The sequence below is a fragment of the Triturus cristatus genome, chromosome 4_2 (genome assembly GCF_964204655.1).
Source record: "Triturus cristatus chromosome 4_2, aTriCri1.1, whole genome shotgun sequence".
NCBI lineage: Eukaryota > Metazoa > Chordata > Amphibia > Caudata > Salamandridae > Triturus > Triturus cristatus.
The window spans coordinates 675,824,601-675,847,584 of record NC_140586.1 but is presented as its reverse complement, the minus strand read 5'-3'; the positions used below and the strand labels follow the sequence as shown (position 1 = coordinate 675,847,584).

The 22,984-nt window shown below is 44.1% G+C and overlaps 1 protein-coding gene across 2 annotated transcripts in view; it reads left to right on the top strand.

Annotated features, from left to right (window-relative positions):
* The first annotated feature begins 19,363 nt into the window (after nt 1–19,363).
* Nucleotides 19,364–22,984, top strand: part of FGGY (FGGY carbohydrate kinase domain containing) — a 2,161,252-nt gene continuing 2,157,631 nt past the window's right edge. Inside the window, exon 1 of one of the 2 annotated variants that reach the window (XM_085602490.1) lies at nt 19,364–19,512. The gene's annotated coding sequence lies outside the window, so the exon portion shown is untranslated. The remainder of the gene's footprint in view (nt 19,513–22,984) is intronic. The other variant, XM_085602489.1, reaches the window with a different exon arrangement.

Genomic DNA, 22,984 nt, shown 5'->3' with positions numbered 1-22,984 from the left:
CTCCTACGCCTTCTTCCTCTGTTCGCACCCTTGGCATCAAAGTTAGTTCTGACTTAACAATGCATAGTCAGATTAGCTCTGTTGTGTCTTCCTGCTTTCTTTCCCTCCGTCTCATCCGGAAAATCTCACGCTTTTTCACCACTGATGCACTCAAAACCATAGTCCTGGCTTTAGTCATCTCTCGCCTCGACTATGGGAATGGCCTGTACGTGGGCATTCCTGCCTACGAGTCCCGACGTCTACAGGCCATTCAAAATCAAGCTGCCCGCCTCATTTTCTCCCTTCCCAAATTCTCTCACATTACTCCTGTTCTTAAATCTCTTCACTGGCTCCCTATTCGTTTCAGATCTCTTTTCAAATTAGCCTGCTTCGCTTTTCGAGCTTACTCCCGCTCTGCCCCTGCCTACATCACCTCCCTTATTTCATCCCATGCCACTAGTCGAACCCTCCGTTCTTCTCTCTCTCTTTTGCACATCCCCCGTTTCCGCAAACACAGAACTGGTGGCACTCGCCTCTCCGTTTTGGCCCCCCAGTTCTGGAACAGCCTTCCACTTCATATTCGCTCCATCCCCATTTACACCCACTTTCGAAAAGCCCTCAAAACTTTTCTTTTCATTCAGGCTTTTTCTTCATAGGTCCCTCGGATCCCTTCTGTGAGCTGTGACCAGGTCCCCAGCGCCAGGAAGCCGCTTGGCCGCAGTGCGCTTTATTAAATATTTTTTTCATTCATTCAAAGAGAAGCAAGCGAGGGCGGAAAGCTAAAGAAAAACATTAAGAAAATGCAACAGCAGCTGAGATGAAAGGAGATTTGAAACCTAGGAGCAGGGCTGGTGCTGGGCATGGGCAGTGTGGGCCAATGGCCCCGCGGCCGTCTAACTATGATGGGGCCCCCCACGAGTTCATCAACCCTCACCTGGGCCAGGCTGCCATGGACTGAAAGGGCAATATGACACCGCATCCCTTTTAGCTGCTGCAGACTGGGCAGGGCTGGGTTTCTGGCGGATATCAGCCTAACTGCCACATCTGCATGATAACAGTGGTCAGACAGATGCTTGAACTGGCGTGAGGTGTGAAGTGAGCCCTGCTCCTGCATGAATGAAATGCAGATCATCCTGCAGGGATCAGAACAAAAACATAGAGTGACCTCATGTCACAATAGGTGCTGCTCCTTCCATTGAAGGGAAAGGGAGAAGAGCAGAAAATAGAGAGAGGCAGGGCTTTAAGTGGGCCGGATCTGAGCATCGGCAGTTATTTTCAGGGGGCCTCAAAACGGGTGTCTATCGGGCTCTATTTTCAGGCCTCGCAGAGGTAGTCCGTTTTCTTTTTTTTTTTCTTGCACCAAACTTATTTTGCACTAGCTGGAATTGCCAGGCTAGATCCTGATGCCGCTGACCTTTGTGCACGCTGTAGATCCTTTCATGCAGATTTTTATCATATGATGCGAGACTGTGGGGAAGTATCACAGTTTAGGACAGAAAGTCCTCTCTTCAATTAATGACTTTTCAGGCACCGATCTCCGAGCCTTTCTGAGTAAAGCTTTCTTTGTTGGGTAAGTGTCGTAGAACTAAGGATAATAAAAAAACTTGCAATTTCATAGATTTAGCGCCTTATTTTTGGTAAGCGTAAAATAGTGATCCTGCAACCAGCCTCCAAACACACAGCCGCACCCGAGTACTTCACAGGTCTTTAAAAGACCATTTGCTTGTTAATGAGGCTTTGTTGTTTTTCACCCCTTTGTAGAGCCCTTGCAGCTCCACTCTGCCTATTGCTTGAATAATTAGCCCCCCACCCCGCAATGTTTTTTTAACCCCCCCCCCCCTTGAAATTTGGCTCTACTTGCGCCTCTGGGGAGGGTGTATGGCGTTATTCATACATATCTTTATTTAGACCATGACCCTACTTGGACAGGCCACACCTCTTTAAAAGTTTTGCCCCGCTCCTTTTAGAGCACCCCCAGTTTTTTTTCCCACTTAAATCCCTGGTCATGCTACAATTCAGAAAGCACAGTGGAAAAATATTCACTTTAACCAACTATTGGCAATCGTGACACAGAGGCACAGGTTACAAAAAGATCAAAGCCTAGAATAATTTGTGGAAAGTAAAATAAGCCCACAATACTTCCTTTGCCACATAAACAGCACGTGCTCAAAGAAACACAGATGACTATATGAAACTTTGGGGCAGATTTATGAGCCCCTTGCGCCTCATTTACGCCGCCGTTGCGTCACTTTTGTAACGCAGCGGCGGCCGAAATCCTGCGCCATGCTGCGGGGTATTTACAACGTGACGCATCTGGGAGATGCGTCACGTTGTAAAGCCCTGCGCCAGCAGTAGGCGTACCTGTGCAGGGGGGGGCGTTCCGTCGCAGGAACGCCTCCTAAAAGTGGCTGAGTGAAATCTACAAGATTTCACTCAGTCACTTTTGAGCCCATGCTGCGTCAAAACCCTGCGCCTGCTTGAAGCAGGCGTAAGGATTGACGCAGCATTGTAATGATAGGGGACCCCCGAGTCTTGCTGGAGCTGCGTCGCACTTGCGACGCAACTCCAGCAATGCGCCGCCTTTCCGACAGGAAATGCGTCACGCATCTCCCCATCCGAGTGCCACGGTGCGCCGCATTGTAAATGCGGCGCAGCAATGGTGGCGCACGGGTGGGCAGATGCGTTGCAACTCAGACGTCATAAATCTGCCCCCAAATGTTTTCCTGTTGAAACGTTTATCCGATTTTTTTCAGGCCCCCATAGCAAAGTGAATGTGTGAGGGTAACAATCTGGAAACTGCGTGTCTTGGAGGGAAAAAGCTGAATGGAAAATCTTGAAAAGCAACATAGTTATTTTGAAATATGAATGATGACATATTTATCTAAAGGATTTCACAGAGACTGCTCCGATTTCAGAGACTTTTGTTAGCCCGCAGGGTTTCTTCTCAGCGGATCGGTATTTTGAATAGTCTTCGTGCTGTAACAGAAGGTTCACGTACAATATCTATTTTGCAAATAATATGCATTCAAAATTTAGACTAGGTAATACAGCAGAAAAATGTTAAAATTTAATGTTTGCTCTGTGCTCTGTTATAGCTAGCTCTTTGGTTATCAGTTATGGGTGTGAGAAGTTTGTATTAAGATGGTAAAGTCTCCATGGACCCCATTGATTGTCCCACTCAGAGTTTGCTGAGGTCCTAGCCTGGTGTTTTCACAACTAAGTGGCACAGTTTCACCAAGAGCTATAACTGGTACTGAAAACGAGAGTGCTGTTTCCCTCGCAAGTTGACTTTACAGCTAGTGTCCTTCCAACTGGATGTTTGGTTCTAAATATACCTAAAAAGAGGCTTTTATGTTCCAGTTTTAAAGTGGATTCCAACATGCTGAATACTTTGCAACCTATGAGTAGGAATCCTAGTATTTCTGAGCATTACAGAACCTCCCTGAGAGAAAAACCTTTCAACTTCATTCACTCCTGAGGTCTTTTTAATACATTGTGACCTGGGGGCGCAATGGGCCTGTGCGCCCACTTTGTGCCCCCCGGGGCACAAGGGTATTACAGAAGGGTCCGCAGATCGTCGTGGGGCCCTTTCTGTAATACTGATAGTGCTGGCACACATGAATCGCCGGCACTATTATGAGAGGGCGTTCCCTCATTTGCATGGGGCCGTGGCACCATGCCAATGAGGGAATCACTTTGCTTCTGCACGTGTGCCGTATTATGGACTTGTGTAACAGCAACAAATGATGGATGGAATGCTGAATGATTCAAACATTCTACCCCAGTCGAGAGATCTGGGTTAAATCCATTGTTCTTTTGCCCAGTACACCACCCCAGTTTGAACCCAGCCATATGCAAATCAGTCTTGATCCTGTGCCTCATGGGAACAGTCCAGACCGAACTGCCAAGCCAGGTCCTCCCTGGACCGGAGACAAGCATCCTGGGACCGGTTTTGGGGTATGTCACCCTTCATTAGCCAGGCTAGCTTGAATCCAGTGGCACAGTGAGCAAGGGACCCACATCTGGGCATACCCATCCCACTTAGGGCAAAAAGTGTAACTGCAACAAATGATGGACGGAATGCTGAATGATTCAAACATTCTCCTCCAGTCAAGAAATCTGGGTAAATCCATCGTTCTTTTGCCCCCTACGCCACCCCAGTTTGGACCCAGCCATACCCTAGCTGATGAGGGCTGAAAGTCCGAAACCGGTCCTAGAATGCTTGTTTCCAGTCCAGGGAGGACCTGGCCTGGCAGTTCGGGCTGGACTGTTCCCATTGGGTGCAGGGTCAAGACTGATTTGCATATTGCAAGGTCCAAACTGGAATGGCATGGTTTAGAAAACGCTTTAAAGTCATCTAATAGGAAGAAACGTGGGCTGTCTACATCTGACTACCACATGTATGGTTTCACAACACATACTGTACATATATCCACTTACCATTTAGTAGAGCAAAGGGGGCTCTTAATTTGGCTTTCAGTTTCTTCATGTTTTGATGTTATAAAACTGACTCACCAAATGTTTTGGATTTATTTCTTAGATTTAAGAAAGAATAAAACTTGCTTATAATCAATTATTATAACGGCCATGTCATTCCACACCCGGACAGCGCAAACACAAGAGCAGTCTCTGGATGCAGAGTCTCTAAGTACATGATGTGAAGCTCCAGGAAGTATAAAAAAATGACTTTGACAGGGGTGGGGCGATGGCTATTATATTCAGTCCAGGGTCCTGGCAGAAGGTAGACTGTATGTTGTATGTGGAACAGGATGCTGAATATTGAAGACGAAAGAGTCAACTGTCCCGGTTGTGACCTATTTGGTAACTTTCGCAGCCTTTAACGACCAGTCACTGATTGAGCTTTGCGGTTACCAGGGTATGAAGTGGAAATCGAGAGTAGGTAGGGATAATAAGTAAAAGTGAAACAGGATGGCTGTCATGCACAAAGATCTGTCCCATACACTCCTCTTGGTTAGTCTTCAAGGCTCAACAAATTTGCCTATGAAGGGTCCATGTTCGGCTATGCAATGTGAGCTGTCTCTCACCAGGTATCCATTCCAAATGAGACCATGGTGAACAAAAAAACGATGGATTTAGGCCCAGATCTCTGTACTGGGGTAACTGTAAGACATAGTTCTGCATTCTGTCCATTAATTGTTCTTTTTGTACTATGGACTTGGGCACTGAGGCAAACATGCCCTTAGTAGGCGTGCTGAAAGTGTACCACAAAAAGGTGGCACACTTTCTGTGCACCTCCTCAAGACAGCTATCTGGATGGGATCAAGGGGTCCTATAGAACCCCAAGACATCCCCCTGCAGGCCGGTGAATTCACTCACTTCACCCATTTTCAATCGGATCGCTCTCCCCTCTCGAAAGTGCAGGTGGCATGCCGCCTGCCCTGTGAAACAAGGAGCGACAAAGCCACTGCTCCGTATTTCATTTGAATGCACTGCACCGAGGGCAGTGCGAGTTTGTGCATTTTTTCTAATAAGGTGCACTGTTTTCATCTGGCACGCCTTTTCAAGGTGCGCCATTACACAAACAGGGAAAGTGTGCTGCATGATACATAAGATGGTCCCAGTTATTTATAGTGCACAGACATGTCCGAAACGGGCTCAACACTCTACAACAGACGTTTTGTTCTCTCGCATGCTGATAGAACAAGGTTGGTTTTAATTAGTATGGCTGGATAGTGCAGCAGTCTGTCAGATGTATTGTTACTAACTCTTTCAAATACACATAGGGTGGGCTTTGGCTCCACTCAAGTGAGTATTTCTCTCTCCTCTCATGCTATAGGCTATTTGGTGTATCATTATTTGTAAGACAAAATGCTTCCACTGGAATGGGGACTGTTTTGCATCTCAAGCATACACTTAGCGGTAGAGGCCTTAGCACACAACAGATCAAGCAACATGGGACTCTCTACACCTAAGACCCTGCCTTAAGTTAGTAATTGGGAGAAGCCTGTCACTGAAAAGCAATGAAATAAACACACCCGCAAACAGAAGGAATCAGCATACGATAGTCCGTAGATGCTCAAAACAGCTGAAAAAAGGTTTCTGTCATCATTCAAAAGGATTAGGGATAGGCTAAAATCAAGTGAAGAGTTATTCATACTAGGCACAGCAATTCTTTTCAGTGCTTCTTCATCTGCTGGTTATGAGCTGGTGTCCTCTTCCAGTGCTGGCAATTGCACACTTGGACTTTGGATTTATTTCTTAGATTTAAGAAAGAATAAAACTTGCCCCCTACGCCACCCCAGTTTGGACCCAGCCATACCCTAGCTGATGAGGGCTGAAAGTCCGAAACCGGTCCTAGAATGCTTGTTTCCAGTCCAGGGAGGACCTGGCCTGGCAGTTCGGGCTGGACTGTTCCCATTGGGTGCAGGGTCAAGACTGATTTGCATATTGCAAGGTCCAAACTGGAATGGCATGGTTTAGAAAACGCTTTAAAGTCATCTAATAGGAAGAAACGTGGGCTGTCTACATCTGACTACCACATGTATGGTTTCACAACACATACTGTACATATATCCACTTACCATTTAGTAGAGCAAAGGGGGGCTCTTAATTTGGCTTTCAGTTTCTTCATGTTTTGATGTTATAAAACTGACTCACCAAATGTTTTGGATTTATTTCTTAGATTTAAGAAAGAATAAAACTTGCTTATAATCAATTATTATAACGGCCATGTCATTCCACACCCGGACAGCGCAAACACAAGAGCAGACTCTGGATGCAGAGTCTCTAAGTACATGATGTGAAGCTCCAGGAAGTATAAAAAAATGACTTTGACAGGGGTGGGGCGATGGCTATTATATTCAGTCCAGGGTCCTGGCAGAAGGTAGACTGTATGTTGTATGTGGAACAGGATGCTGAATATTGAGGACGAAAGAGTCAACTGTCCCGGTTGTGACCTATTTGGTAACTTTCGCAGCCTTTAGTGACCAGTCACTGATTGAGCTTTGCGGTTACCAGGGTGTGAAGTGGAAATCGAGAGTAGGTAGGGATAATAAGTAAAAGTGAAACAGGATGGCTGTCATGCACAAAGATCTGTCCCATACACTCCTCTTGGTTAGTGTTCAAGGCTCAACAAATTTGCTTATGAAGGGTCCATGTTCGGCTATGCAATGTGAGCTGTCTCTCACCAGGTATCCAAATGAGACCATGGGCTGTGAATGGTGGGTAGGATTGTAGCTAGGGAATAGACTGTATAGGGACTGGATATTTTTGCTCAGCATTCCCTGGTCCACTGATGGATCAATGTTATCCTTGGACTTTCTATATCTGTATATCGCAATGAGTCATTTCTGCTGCTCCTTTCAGTGATATTGGCTCGTCCTCCACCTCTTCCCCCATCACCAGAAGTTCCGGCAATCTGCCATGGTCGCCCAGCACCATGGGTGTGCTGTTCAGGACACAGAGCTTTCTCTTGCATTTTCTGCACCAACACATCTCCAAGGATTCAGTGGTCCTCCTTTGTTACATGCAGCTCAATCTTGGCTCGGCAAGTTGGCAGTCTTTCACTCTCCTGACCAGCTGTATTACAGCCTGGGTCACACAGGGCCAAGAACTGCATTGCCGTACCACAGAGACAACTCAAAGAGTAGTCATGTTGCTCGAGGCTGACTCCACTGTTTCGCTTTTTATAAATCTAAAGAATAGTGGAATTTAAACAAACAACTTCACATTTGTTTCAAATTCATCGCTAAGACTAGGAATATCACATACTGGGACGAAAAAATGCACTGTGCGTTCCAAAATGTTGCTTTTTTAGGAAATAACTTGTGTCCACCAAAATGTCACAAGTCGCCAGTGCCACTGGTTCTAGGGCAACAGACGAAGTGTTAGCTTTAATTTGTTCAATAGGCAGACATGATTGGGGGATTAACAGAGGTGCACGTTTGTCATAGCAGTCAGCTCTGGCTGCGGTTGAGTACAATCAATACAAAGGGACCAGACCAGCACTTCAGGACAGACCTTACACCATGTACCAAGTAGGCAAATGAATGTCACTTGGGTGAGATGACTGAGTCACATGATTAAATGACTTGCCCTTACTCTTAAATAACTGTCACCGTACCTCCCATGCAGCACTCAACTATTAATTTGGCCTATTAGACAGATAGATGGCTGGTTCAGATTGGGTCTGTCTTATCAAAATTATTACCCCAAAATGAGCCCAGCCATCATCTGCAGAAACAGTAACTGTAAGAAGTTGGTGTATTGTTTGAGATGGGTAAGAACTCACCTCAAATACAGTAGGGGCTGGTATCATTGAAGAGTGGCGGGTGGGGCGGGGGGAAGGGGTCAGGAGGACGACGGACAACAAATAAAATAAATAAATTAATAACTTACCTGAAGTCAGCCGCATCATGCTCTTCTTCTCCAGTCCACTGCAGGCACAGGCTCCCAGAGTCTTCTGCGACCAATCCGGACACTGCTCTCATGCATTAGAGTAGTGTCAGGATTGTCCTGAGCACCATGAATTTGCACTCCCTGGGAGACTCGGAGCCTGCATCTGCTGTCTCCAACCTGTCAACGAAGCTTGGGTTGGAGACAGCTTCAGTGCGCATGTCAGTTTGACCGGCCGGAGACGGCCGGCCAAACCCACATGCACACTTATACCAGTGTATACCACTTCCCCTACAGTGACCGTATTTCCCCTGGCCACGCCCCCAAAGACTCGGCCGGGAAAGGAAAAATAAAGCTTGTTTATTATCGCTTTATTTTTCCTTTCCTGACGTTATGAGGCAGCTGGCAGGAGGGCGACGCTCCTCCGCCATACCGGAGGGGCCGCTGCTGCTCAAATATTAACCACAATCTTTGCCAGGGTGAACCCCTAAAGTCACTAAATAAATCTCTGCTTAACCCTCTGGCAGCTTTGCACAAGGCAGTCAAGCTTAAATTAGAGGCAATGTGTAAATTATTTATGCAGTATTCCAACAGTGATAAAGTGAATAAACAGCACAAAAAACATCTGAAAGCAATTTACAAAATGTCACCAAAATGACAAACCTCTAATAAATAGAAGTAGAGATATACATTTTTAAAGTTTGAAATAAAAATAGCACCAAAAAGCACAAAGTGCCAACCGCGGTTATCTGGTTGCACCAGACCCGGTCAAAAGTTAAAGCTACCACAATGGATTGCCAGTTAGATACAAGGACCAGATTCTTTCTAGTCGACATCAACAGCAGTCTAGCAGTTTGTGGACAGGAGAAGTACACTCTTAAAACAATCAAGGGTCCAAACATGGGGGACACCACGTGTTTGTTAGGACTCACTCCAGCAGTGGTGAGCAGTTGCAGGGAGAGAGATGCTTCTGGAAGTTTGTTGCGTCCCTGTAACTCAAACTGGTTGTTTGCCAACTTACCCTTGATGTCACTTCTGGGGTCCTGGGTTCACGACAAGCAAGTTTAGTCTTTAGACAGCAGGGCAGTCCTCCGTTTTATTCCTCACAGGTCCAGTAGTATTCTGCAGAGGGTACTGGGTATGCCACATTTATGCCCAGTGCCAGACTCCGGTAGGGGAAAACTAGTTCTCAGGGGTGACCTTACCCACTTTTGCAGCACTTTCTGTGTGTTTAACTGTACACTATCCCACAGCACACCTCTCCACCTCAATCCAACATGACAGAATCTGTTTTACCTGGTCAGAGCTCCCTGTGCCAAACCAGAGCTGTGGCTATGATAATGGGCAAACTATTTCCTTGTGGTCACTCCATACCAGTTCTGTGGTTGCTCCCCTTCCCACTGGGTTTGGGGCCAACTGGTCTAGGAGAATAAAAGGGAGGCAGGTCTATCTGTGAGCTACATCTGCCAGTGACAGGATATGCATCATTTGAAACTCAAGAAGCGGCTGAGCACACCCCGAGTCCATCCTGCAATAGGATTAAAACACCTGTCTACACCCAAGCCCTTTTTCCACTATCCAGGAGCAAGCCGCATCTCACCACAAGGGAGCCATCACCAGGCATGTGACACTGGGCACTGGCAGAAAGACCCTTTTGGCTTTAGGTAGTGTAATTTCATATAATAGTAATATCAAATCTGACTTGACCATTACATTGGATTTTAAATTACTGTAAAAATAAGTCCATGAATCATGTTTCTAATTGCTACCAAACTAAAATTGAGCACTAGGTGTTATAGTGTAACACAGTGTTTTTTTTATGGGAGAGCCAGACTTGTAACAATGGAAAACAACTTTGGAGGGTTCTCACTGCCAGGACATGTCAAACTTTAAATATACATAACCTACATTTTAATTACAATGCACCCTGCTCTATGGGCATGTAGGGCCAACCATAGAAGTGACTTATAAGTATTAAAAAGTAAGAGTTTAGGCCTGGCAAACGGTTTGTTTTGCCAGGTCAAAATGGCAGTTTAAAACTGCACACACAGCCTGCAGTGGCAGTCCTGGAGACATGCTTTATAGTTCTATGTTAGCCGGTGTCATAGTGGGTGCTTCATCCCATTAATAGCATTAAATTTACAGCCAGTACATGCGGTACGATTTACTATGGATTTACAAGCAAATTAATTTTGCCAATTAGGGGAATGCCAATTTCTAACATCTTTAAAGACAAAAGCACATGCATTTTACCATTGGTTAGCAGGAGTAAACTGGGCAGAGTCCTACAGCCAGCAAAAATGGGTTTAAAGAAGGCATAAATCGGGGGGATTAGTGGATTACCTCACAAAAGATGGTCATTTCCAACAGTGACATAGACCTTTATTTACTTCTTCAAAGAGGTGCACTGGACAGCTACAGCCTCATAGTCTCTGTTAATTGCTTTCCATTATATAATACAAATGTGTTTGGGCCGCAGATCAATTGTAGTCAGGCTGAGCTGCGCAGTGCGTGCCTCACATAGCCGCTCCACCCACACCAACTGTGGTCTTTGAATTGTTTTGCCCAAATGAGTAGCTAACAACGCAGTGCAGTGTGCCTGGTTCGAAGAGTTTATTTATTTGAAAAGTCTTATAGAGCGCAAACAAGACCCCAAAGGGGTATCAGAGCGCTGTACAGCTTTATCATCAGCAATTATACAGAACATAAGGAAGGTGAGTGAGATTACAACCTGTGGGAAAACATTCACGAATAAGGAGACGAGTGTATCAGAGGTGTCCTAGAGCGCTCCGAGTAAAACATCATACACAAAAAAAGAATCAAGACGTGCGATGAGCATCACGGAATAGCAAAAATCAACAGTTGATGCAGTTAAAGAAGCTATCGAGGACTAGAACAAAAAGAGGGTGAGAACATATCATCACATGGTTTGCGATACTTAATAAGTGCTCATTGGATTTAATTCTATTAATTATTGCGGAACTTTCGAATATTTTGGAAGAAGACGGCAGACGGCAGACGAGTTGACCAAAACATTGGAGGATATCAACAATCAACTTCCAAACACACCTCAGAAGTCAATGAACGCAAAGTGCGCAAATTCCGTGGGGATACTATTGATTATAAAATGGGGAAAGTATATTCATGGGCGGACATTTACGCCAAACGAAGACAAAATAAACCCTACACCCAAAACACCAATACTTCATCTACGGACAGTGACACTGCTGGACAACCAAGAGGAATGGAAAGAACACTGATACCCACTAAGGTGATAAGTACATCAAACGTATCACCAACACCAGGACCAAGTTCAGTCACCACCGAAGGGCCTTTTTTAGGGGAGGCCTAGAAGATCAGGACGACCCAGGAGGAGCAAAAGAAAAAGGCAAGGACAAAGACAAAGAACAGCCACAGACTTGCACGGTAACAGCAAAGAAAGACAAAAGCAAGAAAGGGAGTCACTAGACAACTTAGTCATCAATATTTCGGATTACCATCTTAATGAGATCAAATTGAATACACTACAAAAGGGCACTTCTTTTGTACCTACTACCGGTACCAACACCCTGAAACTTAACATCAGCTTTTTTAAACTAATGAGGAAACTTAGACTACGCCATTTTTTTGAAAATGTTGTTGAAACGACTAATGACAGGAGGACCCGTTAAAAGGATTACGACTAAAAAGCACGTATATGGCGCCAGTAAGCCATAAAAGTTTAGACATGTTCGAATCCCTGGTTAAAAATGACATAGCTAAACTCAATTGCCAAAGGAAGCCTAAACATAGTAATTTAACGGCCAAAGAGTTAGGCATAGTGAAAGCTATATCATTGAAAACTGATATCATATGCAAGTAGATTAAGGTGGCGCGTTAGTGTCATGCCCCGCGGTCCGGCCCCTGCGTGCAGTGTGTATTTAAACGGCGAAGGGCGTGCAAACGCCGCTTCGCGTTCTAGCACTGAGCCCCAGTTCCTTCTTGCGTGTTGTTGCCTGACTTCCGGTTAACGTATTTCCTGTTTTCCAGTTCGAAGTCGCGGACAAGTCGAAGCTGACGAGTCCCGGCTCCGGGGTTGTTATCGCTGTTCCTCCTGGTGAAGCGTAGAGGCGCTCTTTCCATACAAGCGGCCGAGCGTGTTGCGTCTTCCCAAGTAAGGTCTAAGTGTTAGTTAGTAGTGCGGGGGTCGCCCGTCACTCGTCTCTCCTTACCTCGGAGATAGAGGTTGGCAGGCGGTTCGTGGGTCCCCATCGCCAGCACTGCTCCTCTTGCTAACTCCAGAATCAGCTTCTCTGGCTAGCGTTGTGTTGTGTTGTATGTAAGCCTGCTAATTCCAGATCCAGCTTATCAGGCTTGAGTTGTGTTGTGTTGTATGTAAGCCTGCTAATTCCAGATCCAGCTTATCAGGCTTGAGTTGTGTTGTGTTGTATGTAAGCCTGCTAATTCCAGATTCAGGCTTGTGTTGTGTTGTGTTTACGCCTGCTGTTAAGGCGACTCCGAGTCTTGTGATTTGGTTGGAGTCATACTTTGTGTTCTTACCCCAGATCAAGTATCAGTGGCCTCTTCGTACTTATACCACGAATAGCACATCCACTACTTGTCCCTACCCTATGTTCTCTTGAACACGTATTAGGCATCCGAGGGTGATTACTGCGAGGACCATTGAGCAGTGGGTTAGGTTTGCCACCTTCCTACATAAGAAGCACGGTACTTGTTCTTCCTACACATCATATAGGCATAAGGGGAATCGTATCCCTACATCATTCATGAACCCTGTCTCTGTTGTCCACAGCCTGTAAAGCGACTTACACATAGTGAAACTGAGTTCTACTCTGGGAATCGATCATAGGTGTGTCGTGCAGAGTTATTCCTACTTATTCCTGTAGGCCATAATCCAGGAGGCTGGCGTTAACCCTGGTAGGTGTCTGGGGGAATGAAGTGAAGAAAGTTCCAGGATAGTGATGTATTAATATTCATATAACTACCTTTGTGGTACAGCTGAGGGGCCCTATCATTCCTTCCTGTCAAGAACCATCACCTTCCTGCTATTTCGCCTGCCAGAATCATCCGTCAAGACCTGCCTGTTTTCCCCACCTATCCTTGTTTTGTTTCCCTGTTTTCCCCAGCGGGTCCTTCGTACTCTAGAGTTTGATAGAGTCGGAGGAACGTGGGGGACGACTGTGGACTTTTCTCCAAAGTTCCGGACGCTCCTGCAGAACATCCGCGATCATTACAGTTAGTCATCTTAAACACCAGCTACTACAATGAGCAAGTAACAACATATCTACAGGACTCTAACACAGACATGAAACTGGATATTAACCCCATGGTGCAATTCATGGAAACCTTGCGAAACATTGCCCAGAAAGTTTTTGATGAAGGGATTATCAATGACAAAGCCAAGACATTTTTAATACAACCTAATCCAAGGAATCCAGAACTATTTATGGTACCAAAAATACACAAAAATCAGGTCAGACCACCGTGCCGACCAATAGTCACAACACAAGGGAGCCTACACGAACCATTGGGAAAGTTCCTGGACCGCCATCTACAACCATATGTTATAGCCACAAGAACATTTATAAAAGACACTACGGATTTTCTTCACAAGCTTAATCAAATTGTCATTACAGAGAATGAAGACATTTTACTGTGTATAGTGGATGTCAATTCACTGTACACATCTATCCCTCATCAACTAGGAATAGAAGCAGTTGAATACGTATTACTACGCACAAATTACGATGAGAATTTGAAGATTTTCCTTATGGAACTCATGGAATTCAGCGTTCTACACAGTTACTTCAAGTGGCAAGATGATTGGTTTCAACAAAAAACAGGTACTTCCATGGGAAATTGTGCCACACCGGCATACGCTAATATCTTCATGAATCGCTTTGAGGAGGATAATATCTTAACAGTGCAACCATGGGTAACTCACACAAAATTATTTCTAAGATTCATAGACGACATTTTTATCCTATGGAAAGGCTCGGCCCACATCCTATCTGAACAACTACATAAGGTCAATCAAATAAACAAACGCATACAGTTCACCTTTGAAATTCAGGAACCATCCATCACGTTTTTAGATGTAAGAATAACCAAAACACCGACAGGCTTTGAAACTGATCTTTACAGGAAGGACACTGATAGAAACAACACCCTTCATTTCCATAGTTTCCACCCGCAACTGCTTAAACAGCACTTGCCGTACACACAACTGCTTCGAGTCAAAAGGATTGTGTCCAATCCAGATAAAACTACAGTACAACTCGAAAAGATGACACAGAGATTCAAGTCACGTGGATACCCTGACCAGGTACTACAACAAGCCAAAGACCGCTGTTTACTCAAAACTCGAGAGGAACTGCTCAGAACCCAAAAGAAACCCGTCAAAAATCAAATCACCGTTGTTTCCAAATTTTCCCTAATGAGCACACCTTACAAACAAATCATCAAAAACACTGGCAAATATTGAAGAAGGAACCGGATTTCAACCAAATCTTTGATAAAGAATCCATCTTTGCATACACCAGAAGTAAAAACATTGGTGAAAGATTAAAATATCCCAGTCAACCTCCAGTGGAAGTCACACACAAAGGTACAATCCCATGCTGGAATTGTAACAATTGCAACAGCACATCAAGGGACTATACATCACTCATCCTATGAAAGGATATAAAATTAAAGTGAAAGTCACAGCTACCTGTGACACTTCCAACGTAATTTATATGCTAAAGTGCCCATGCGGGAAAATCTATATTGGACAAACAGAAAGAAAAATAAAAGTACGGTTAAACGAGCACAAATCCAATATTAGAACGAAACAAATGAAATCAACAGTGGCTCATCATTTCTCCGAAGCTGGACACAATATCAGTCAATTAAAAATCTGCATTCTGGAAACAATTGACAGACGTGAAGGAAGAGACAATCATAATTTTCTGCTACAGCGTGAAAATTATTGGATCAACCTTTTATGCTCCATGAAACCTTATGGCATGAATGATCGCATGGAGTTTTTATGTTACCTTTGAGGAACATTTTCAGATTTCAGATTTCATTTGAACCTTTGCTTACCTTTATCAATGTTCACTACTATGTTAATATGGTCACCACCCTCATTCATGTTAACCCCTATTGACTTTGACTTTTGTACCAGTTTTGTCCTTTAGACACACCTAACATTTAGTATCTTTTTTCATTTTTTTCATGAATTAACCTGTAATTTATTGGTTTCTTCTCCCGTATCTTTATTGGCAATGCTCACGATCTGTACACCCACGTTCCGTCAGCCTCCTTCTATGTTCATTAACTCACCAACATCCATCATAAGAACCGCCACGTTTCTAAGCTAACTAACACTGCACTCAAACCACCCGCGAGAGATTCAAACCCATCGAGAACGCACGCTTTGCTTCATACTCGGTAAGCCACCAACACGAGCGCCCCACTTTCTCAGCATGCTATAGATTTTAATAACTATGCCAGCACTTTAACAGCGTTGTACTTTTTTCACTAAACGTTCACCAATCCAGCATGTCACCAACCGGTTAAACAAGTCGCGTTTACATTACGCACTCAGCTTGCCCAATTCACTTCCCACAAACTACTCACACTGTCGTGTTAGAACTTCCGACACCAGTTTTTCACTACAATCCTTTATTTCATCATTCCTTTCGACAATGCCGTCACTACAGATTCGTTGTGAAGATGCGATTCTTGTCTCACCACTCTGCTTCTTTGTGTCATTTTGTTTGCGTTTACCCGTCCGACATTTTCACAATGAATAGTTAGTTACAATTAGAAATCACCGCAATACGCTTATCGTTAAACAACCACTTTTCACTGTCCACCACTTATAGTAAAGGTTCTTCGTTTTTTTAGCTTTCTCACATGGCTGTCCTCATGTACATTCGTTAAATATTGATATGGGAATCATTTGTTATCATTGCAGAGATTTCCCCAGACGAAGGCTACTATGCCGAAACGCATTGGGATCACTAAAGCTATTAATCAACCATAATGCACTCTGGGAGTTGAAGTATATGAAAGTTTAAAAGAAACCACAGAATTGTGATGTAACAATTCAAATAAATCAATTCATGAACAAGAATAATTGTTTACAACATCTTTGATTCACCAGTGAAACCTTCTTCGTAAGGACTTTACAACCAGTGCCCGGGGGACACACCCCACCTGTATGGGGATGCACCTTGGATGAACATATCATACAACATCAGTGAAAATATTTCAACTTTTAGGTTATTAACAAAACACACAAGCATGATCAGCGCATTAGCGTTCGCTCATTAGTAGTCTTTTGAGCAGTTTTTTAAAGGAGGTAGTGGAAGGACTTGATCTGATCTCGGTTGGCAAGTAGTTCCAGATTCTTGGAGCAAGACCAGAGAATACACGGTTGTACAATCTTTTCTTTTTGAATCTTGGAGGTTTCAAGAGAAGGGTGGACGTACTTCTGAGATTCCGTCTGGAGCCCGATAGCTCAAGTTTATTTGCTAGATAGTTTGGGGTATTGTGGTGCATGGCTTTATGAGTCAGACAAGCTATCTTGAGTCGGATTATAGCTTCAATAGATAACCAGTTTAACTGCACAAGGTCGGGTGAAATGTGATCAAATTTACTAAAACGCGCTAAAAGCCTGGCCGATGCATCAGGGTAGCTCTGAGTGGGGCTAGGCTAGCTTTGGGAAGTTCTGCGAGGGTCACCAACCCATATTCCAATCTTGGGATGATTAGGGATTGAACCGCCGGCCTGAGATCTTCGGGGGGAGGAATGGTTTGATTTTCTTGAGTGTGTTGAGTTGGAAACTGGCTCCCCTAATAGTAGCACTGATGTGTGCCTGCATGTTTAGGTGTTTATCCAAGGTGATACCTAAAGATTTGGCAGAGTCTACAATGTGAGGCGTGCAGTTCAGAGCAGTTAGGTGTTTAATCCAGTTGAGGGTAGGAGCTGAGTGATTAGGTGGGGTGTTAAAAATAAATTCAGTTTTGAGAGTATTTAGTAGGAGATGGATCTGAGCTAGCCATTGTTGAGTTTGGGCTAGTGCAATATTTAAAGTTTTTATGTCCTCTTGCGAGGAGATCTTCAGGTACAATTGCGTGTCATCCACATACATGTGGTATTGGATGTTGGCCCTGTTCAGAATGACCGCAAGAGGCTCCATGAATAGGTTAAAGAGAGTGGGCGAGTGCGCAGATCCTTTGGGGGACTCCAATCAGGACAGGGGTGCTGGACGTCAGGGCATGATTAACTTTTATCCTTTGCGTGCAGTTGTGAAGGAAGGAGGCAAACTAATATAGGACCGAGTGTTGTGTATTGATGTGAACCTATGTGGGAAGCTTCTTGATGTTGTGCATGAGTGGCCAGAAAGGTGCTCATATCTTGTCTTGAGTTGCAGTGCTTAGTAATGGAGCGGAGGGAAGAACTGTGAGAGACAGAGTGCACTAGTCCAGTTGCAGCCGATGCAGGTAAGCTCGGTAAAGCGGGGCCGGGGGGGTGGGGGGAGTCGACAGACGGCGGTTTATTTATTTATTTTTTCCCTATTCTGTTGTCTGTTTGCTTCCTCCTGCGCTTACTTGCACAGAGCATGACTGCACTACAGGGGCGGCTGGTATGGCTCGCGGGTAAGGGGGTGGCACAGGGGTATCGCGTGGTGGGGTTCCAATTGTGGGAAGCTTCACGAAAAAGGTAAAACAAAATATTTGACCTTTCTGCTGGGTCCCGGGTCCCGCATCTCTGGTCTTGCTCCTGCTTTCCTGCTTCCGACTTCAGGATCAGGAAACAGGCAGCCAGGCTCCGTCCCCTAGGCCAATCACAACACTGCAATGCAGAGTTGTGATTGGTCTGAGCGCCGTGACACGGCGCTCAACCAGGGGCTGTAGGGTTGGGCATATTCCTCATACAGCCTGCATGGAGAAGGGGAACGTGCGCATGATTGGTTTGGGCGGCCCAAGAGGGCCAATCAAAAAGGCATTGCGCACTTGGGAGTGGGCAAACCACTCCTCCCCTGCCTTGCTCCGTGAGCAGAGCAGCCCCACCCACCCGCTCGCCCGCAAAGGAAACATAAAATGATAATAACTTAAAGTTATTAACATTTTATATTTCCTTTCCACTGATCGAAAGCAGTGGGACGACGCTCCTCCGCCATAGCGGAGGAGCCACCACTGCTGCACTATTTTACATTGACTCAACCCTTCATGTGCAAAGCTCATCCAGAAGTGAACAACCACTGGGGCTCTGGTAAGCAACCAGGACGTTGGTTACCTAATATGATGGCAGAGGGCATTGGGGATTAAAACATATAGGCAGCTACCGCACAGAGGGTCAGAGATGTGTTGTATGCATTTATCCCAAAAATGTGAGTTATCACAGAAGACTGAGTAATGCACATGGTACTATATGCAAACCAGGGAGCTGCAGATGAGTAAAATAATGCCAAATGGCTGTAATAAAAGTTGGTCCAGGAAAGGAAGGTAGTGATAATACAGAGCAGGAGCCATACAGCTAGTAAGGAATAGATTATGTGAGAAGAGACTACACGATCATAGTTCTCAACCACTGAACTTCCAACAAAGGCAGAGTAAGGAGTTTTGGTGAGTTTTTCTATTAGGCAATGGGATTAAAACATTTTTAAAAAGTGAAAAGTGTTTGCAGGGTGGTCGGTGGGCACCCTCCAAATAAGAGTGAGTTGATCAATACACTTCTATGAGGACGGAGGCAATTGTTTGGATTTAGGCGTTTATCCAGTCCGATAGGTTTCCTTTGCATTTTGACGCATGCAGCGTTGCTTTTCTACTTAAAAATGGATGTTTAAAAGTATGCAAGAGAACGCGAAGAAAGACATGATCTCAGCTAAATTTGGCTAAAAACAATGTATATGTAAAATATTTGTGAGAATCTTGTCTGAAATGACAAGAACTATTCAGCGTGCAGTAAAAAGAGGAGGCGAATCAGATTTCATGTACAAATGGCCAATCACAAAATGCCTTACATATTTACCCCGGATATTTACAAAGAGCACGAATCTGAGCCTGAACTGCTGTACAAAGTCCTCGCAAGTTAACAGTTGTTTTTCCAAAAGGAAAGCTGTAGCACGTTTCTCTCATCTGCTTTCTCACTGCTAGCTAAGTTGAATATTTCATTTTCAACAAAGTAAGTGACTTCCCGTTGTAAAAAAATATATTTTGTATTTATTCATTCAGTTAGTAGTTCATATAGTTTGAAGTTGTATGCTGCTTAACAGTCTACCTCTTGCCCACTGCCTTTTTATTTTTAACACAAAGTGGCGATTTTCCATGTAATTCAGAATTTGTTTTGAAAATAGTAAGTTACAACATTAAACGTCTCACTGTTATGTTTATTATGATTAACTTTCGCGAGTCAGTCAATATTTTCTCAGATTTATTTGGATAGGAATTAAAACCAATAGGCATTTTGTGAAACTCTTGGAAGAGAGTATAACATTTAATGTTCCCTATTTGTCCCTGAACGCATTCTTAACGTGCAACTACTGAAAATAGGCATGCCCTCCTTGTTTTCGATATACCAGTCACAGCGGCAACTTCTATCCTCTAATGGTTTTCAGCCCAAAGGAAATATTCATGACGGGATTGTTAGCTTTACTTTTTTTTCCACTATAATTGATTTACAAATCCCAGAAAGCATCAAGTTATTGACTAAAAAAACACAGGACGCTTCTAACATGGGGCTTGTTAATAGCAATATCTTTTAATAGTCGTGTAGTCTGCTGTAAGAGTAATTATTAAAATCATTTTGCAATAGAAATGTTTATTTAACACATACAGTTAGTTCAATGGTGGAGAGGCGTGCAGGCTGAAGTAGTTAACATATCATTGTAAAGGTTGTTGTCAACAGACCAAACTCAGTCATCATTTACACGAGACATGCTAAAGGGGACTAAATAGTTGGATACCTTTCTATAATTTGCACTTACTATAACTTTTGAAATGTGAGTCGTGTGAACTCTTTGAACTGCATATGCCACAATGCATTGTAAGGACTGGTACAACATGATCGGTGTAGGAACCGCCCACTTAGTAGGATTCATGACGGAAGCATTACACCTTTACTGAAATTAGTGCCTTGGTTATTTTGTGCCAACCGCTCACAATCTTCGTTTTTACAATAGTTTGAAAATCCTTTATGTCATGGGGGTGACGACTCCACTTGGAAGTTGAACCTTATTCACAAAAGTGGAGAAAACACTGAAAAATCATGTCCAATACCAGTCTTGTGCTCCTAAAATGCCAGCTGACTGTACTGGTAAAGGTTAGAAACCATTTTTGAAATATTGTATAGTTTACCTTGATACTCAAAAGCATTGCTACCCGGTGACTCAATAGCCTGTGTGACTATGTTTATCCAGTCCTGGGTTACTATCCAACAGCGCTTTCAATGCTGGGATTTTTTATGTGCATCAATGAAAGCAAATCTACAAGTGGTAGAATGCAAAATTACTATTAGCTCAACAGTCTTAGTTAGTTAAAGGTATCACATATAGCCAATGGCTACCAAGTTTCTTAGGTTGCTGCATGATGAGTTCCCCCAGTCCATGTTTTTTTAGGTCGCGCCTAGGCAGCGATGTCTCTTCAACACCTGCTGTATTCGGGTATGGACTTGAAGCTCCGCCCATTTTCTGCCCATCTTTTCAATTGGCTTCTCTTACTGTCCTCTGTAAATAGTGGCTTTTGATTGGTTAATAGGCTTAGTAATCCCTCCATAGTACCTCCTTTTCTCCTTTTATAACCTCCTATGAGGACAGCCCCTGTAAAGTGTTGTTACTCTGTATGTTTCATTTACAGTCAGTGAGCACTATTTTCTAAAATGGCTTTCTCCTATTGCACGGAGGACTTGCTCTCCTGCAACCTGCCACCGCTTGTTTTTCTTAAGCAGCACTGCTGCACTTTATCTTATTTTCAGTTTTTTGCTTCAGCAATGGCAGCCGCGCCATTAACGCTGCTCATGCCATAATATATTTTTTTAAAGCACTGCGGTATTAAAGTGCGCGTTATGTTTTTTTTTCAACTGGCACGCTTCAGGTTCAAGAATGGCGGCTGTTCATTTCTTTTGTTATGTGCAGCTTGACCCAATCAATCAACACACTTGAAAAACACACATTCAACAATGGCGCCAGCCCGGCTCCAGTTTATTCAAACTCTCCCAGGTCACAGCCTCTCATCCCCATCCCGCCCTCAGCTCAGGCGCAGTGCTTTAGGTTTCAGTATGGCACCCACTTTCATATTAACAACACGGCGCCCGCTTTTCGACTCTCTGCTTCACTGTCTGCTCCTCATCCCGTCCCGCCCTGGGGCTCTGTGCGTTAGGTTTCAGCACGGCACCCGCTTTCATGTTAAGAACACTGGCACCACTTTTAAAAAAATATATTTTTTTTTAATGTTTAATAACCAGTTTCATATATGTTACAATAGTATCATTGATATCAGTAGCATCATGAAGTGACAGTTATTGATCAGCAGTAAAAGAAAGCAAGTCACCAGCTCTACAGATAAAATACATTCACTGCACATTGGACACAGTAAGGTTTGGCAATAATTGACCATCCTTCCGACTTGATAAAGTAGCACAACAGTCGTGATTTGGAACAAGTGGCATAGACTTTTCTCCACAAATCAAAGTTGTTATAATGACAGTTAGTATTAATAGAACACCCTTTTAGGCCACACCCGCCGGGACCAATCCCTGTTCTAGCTGTGAAGCAGATTGTGAACGTCATGCTGCTGTATATGCTTTCAAAGGGCCCCAGATATCTTTTGGGCGAGACGACCTGGGAAGCGTGCCAGCATACAAATCGCTATATATATTACAGTATGCTAAGCTATGTAACCAGCCTTTTAGTGTGGCAGCGAGTTTAAATCCCCATTTAATTGCTATTTCTCTTTTAGCCAATAGCAATCCAATGGCAATACATTTTCGAACCCCCTTTGGGAAGTTAACACAATCTCCCAACAAAGCGGTCTCCGGGGTGGGAGTGATTTCCAACCCAACCATCTCCCCAAATGTTTGGAAAACTGCAGCTCAGAAGGTCTTGATTTTACCACAATTCCAAGAGAGGTGGGTGAAGTCACCATGTTGAGCTCCGCACTTCAGGCAACAGTGAGGTCTATCTGGATCTATCCTATGCGTAGCCTCGAGTGTAATGTAAACTCTACTAAGAAATTTAAAGTGGATCAGTTTATGACGACTGTTCAGGGAGATCTCACCAGTCTGACTACAGCACACCTCCCATTGGTCATCCAGGTTGAGATGTCCCAAATCGGCCTCCCAGCAAGCTCGTATCTTAGAGTTGTCAATTGGAATGATGCCCACACATGCGCTGTACAGCCTGGAGGTCATGTGTTCTCCCCCAGTGCTCTCCACTATTGTGGTGAGTGAGGTGAATTGTGCTGGTTCTAAGGGATACCCTGGTGTAATCGCCCTTAGCGCTGAGCGTACCTGGTTCAAAATAATTTGTCCATAAAGGACGCCTCGCTCAACTTGTCTTCTTCTAGGACCGAAAAGACCTGTCCCCCCGGGTATGCGTCTCCGATGTTATTCATGTCGTATTTGGAAAGGGTTCGCTGTACTATCTGTTTGCCCGTGATTG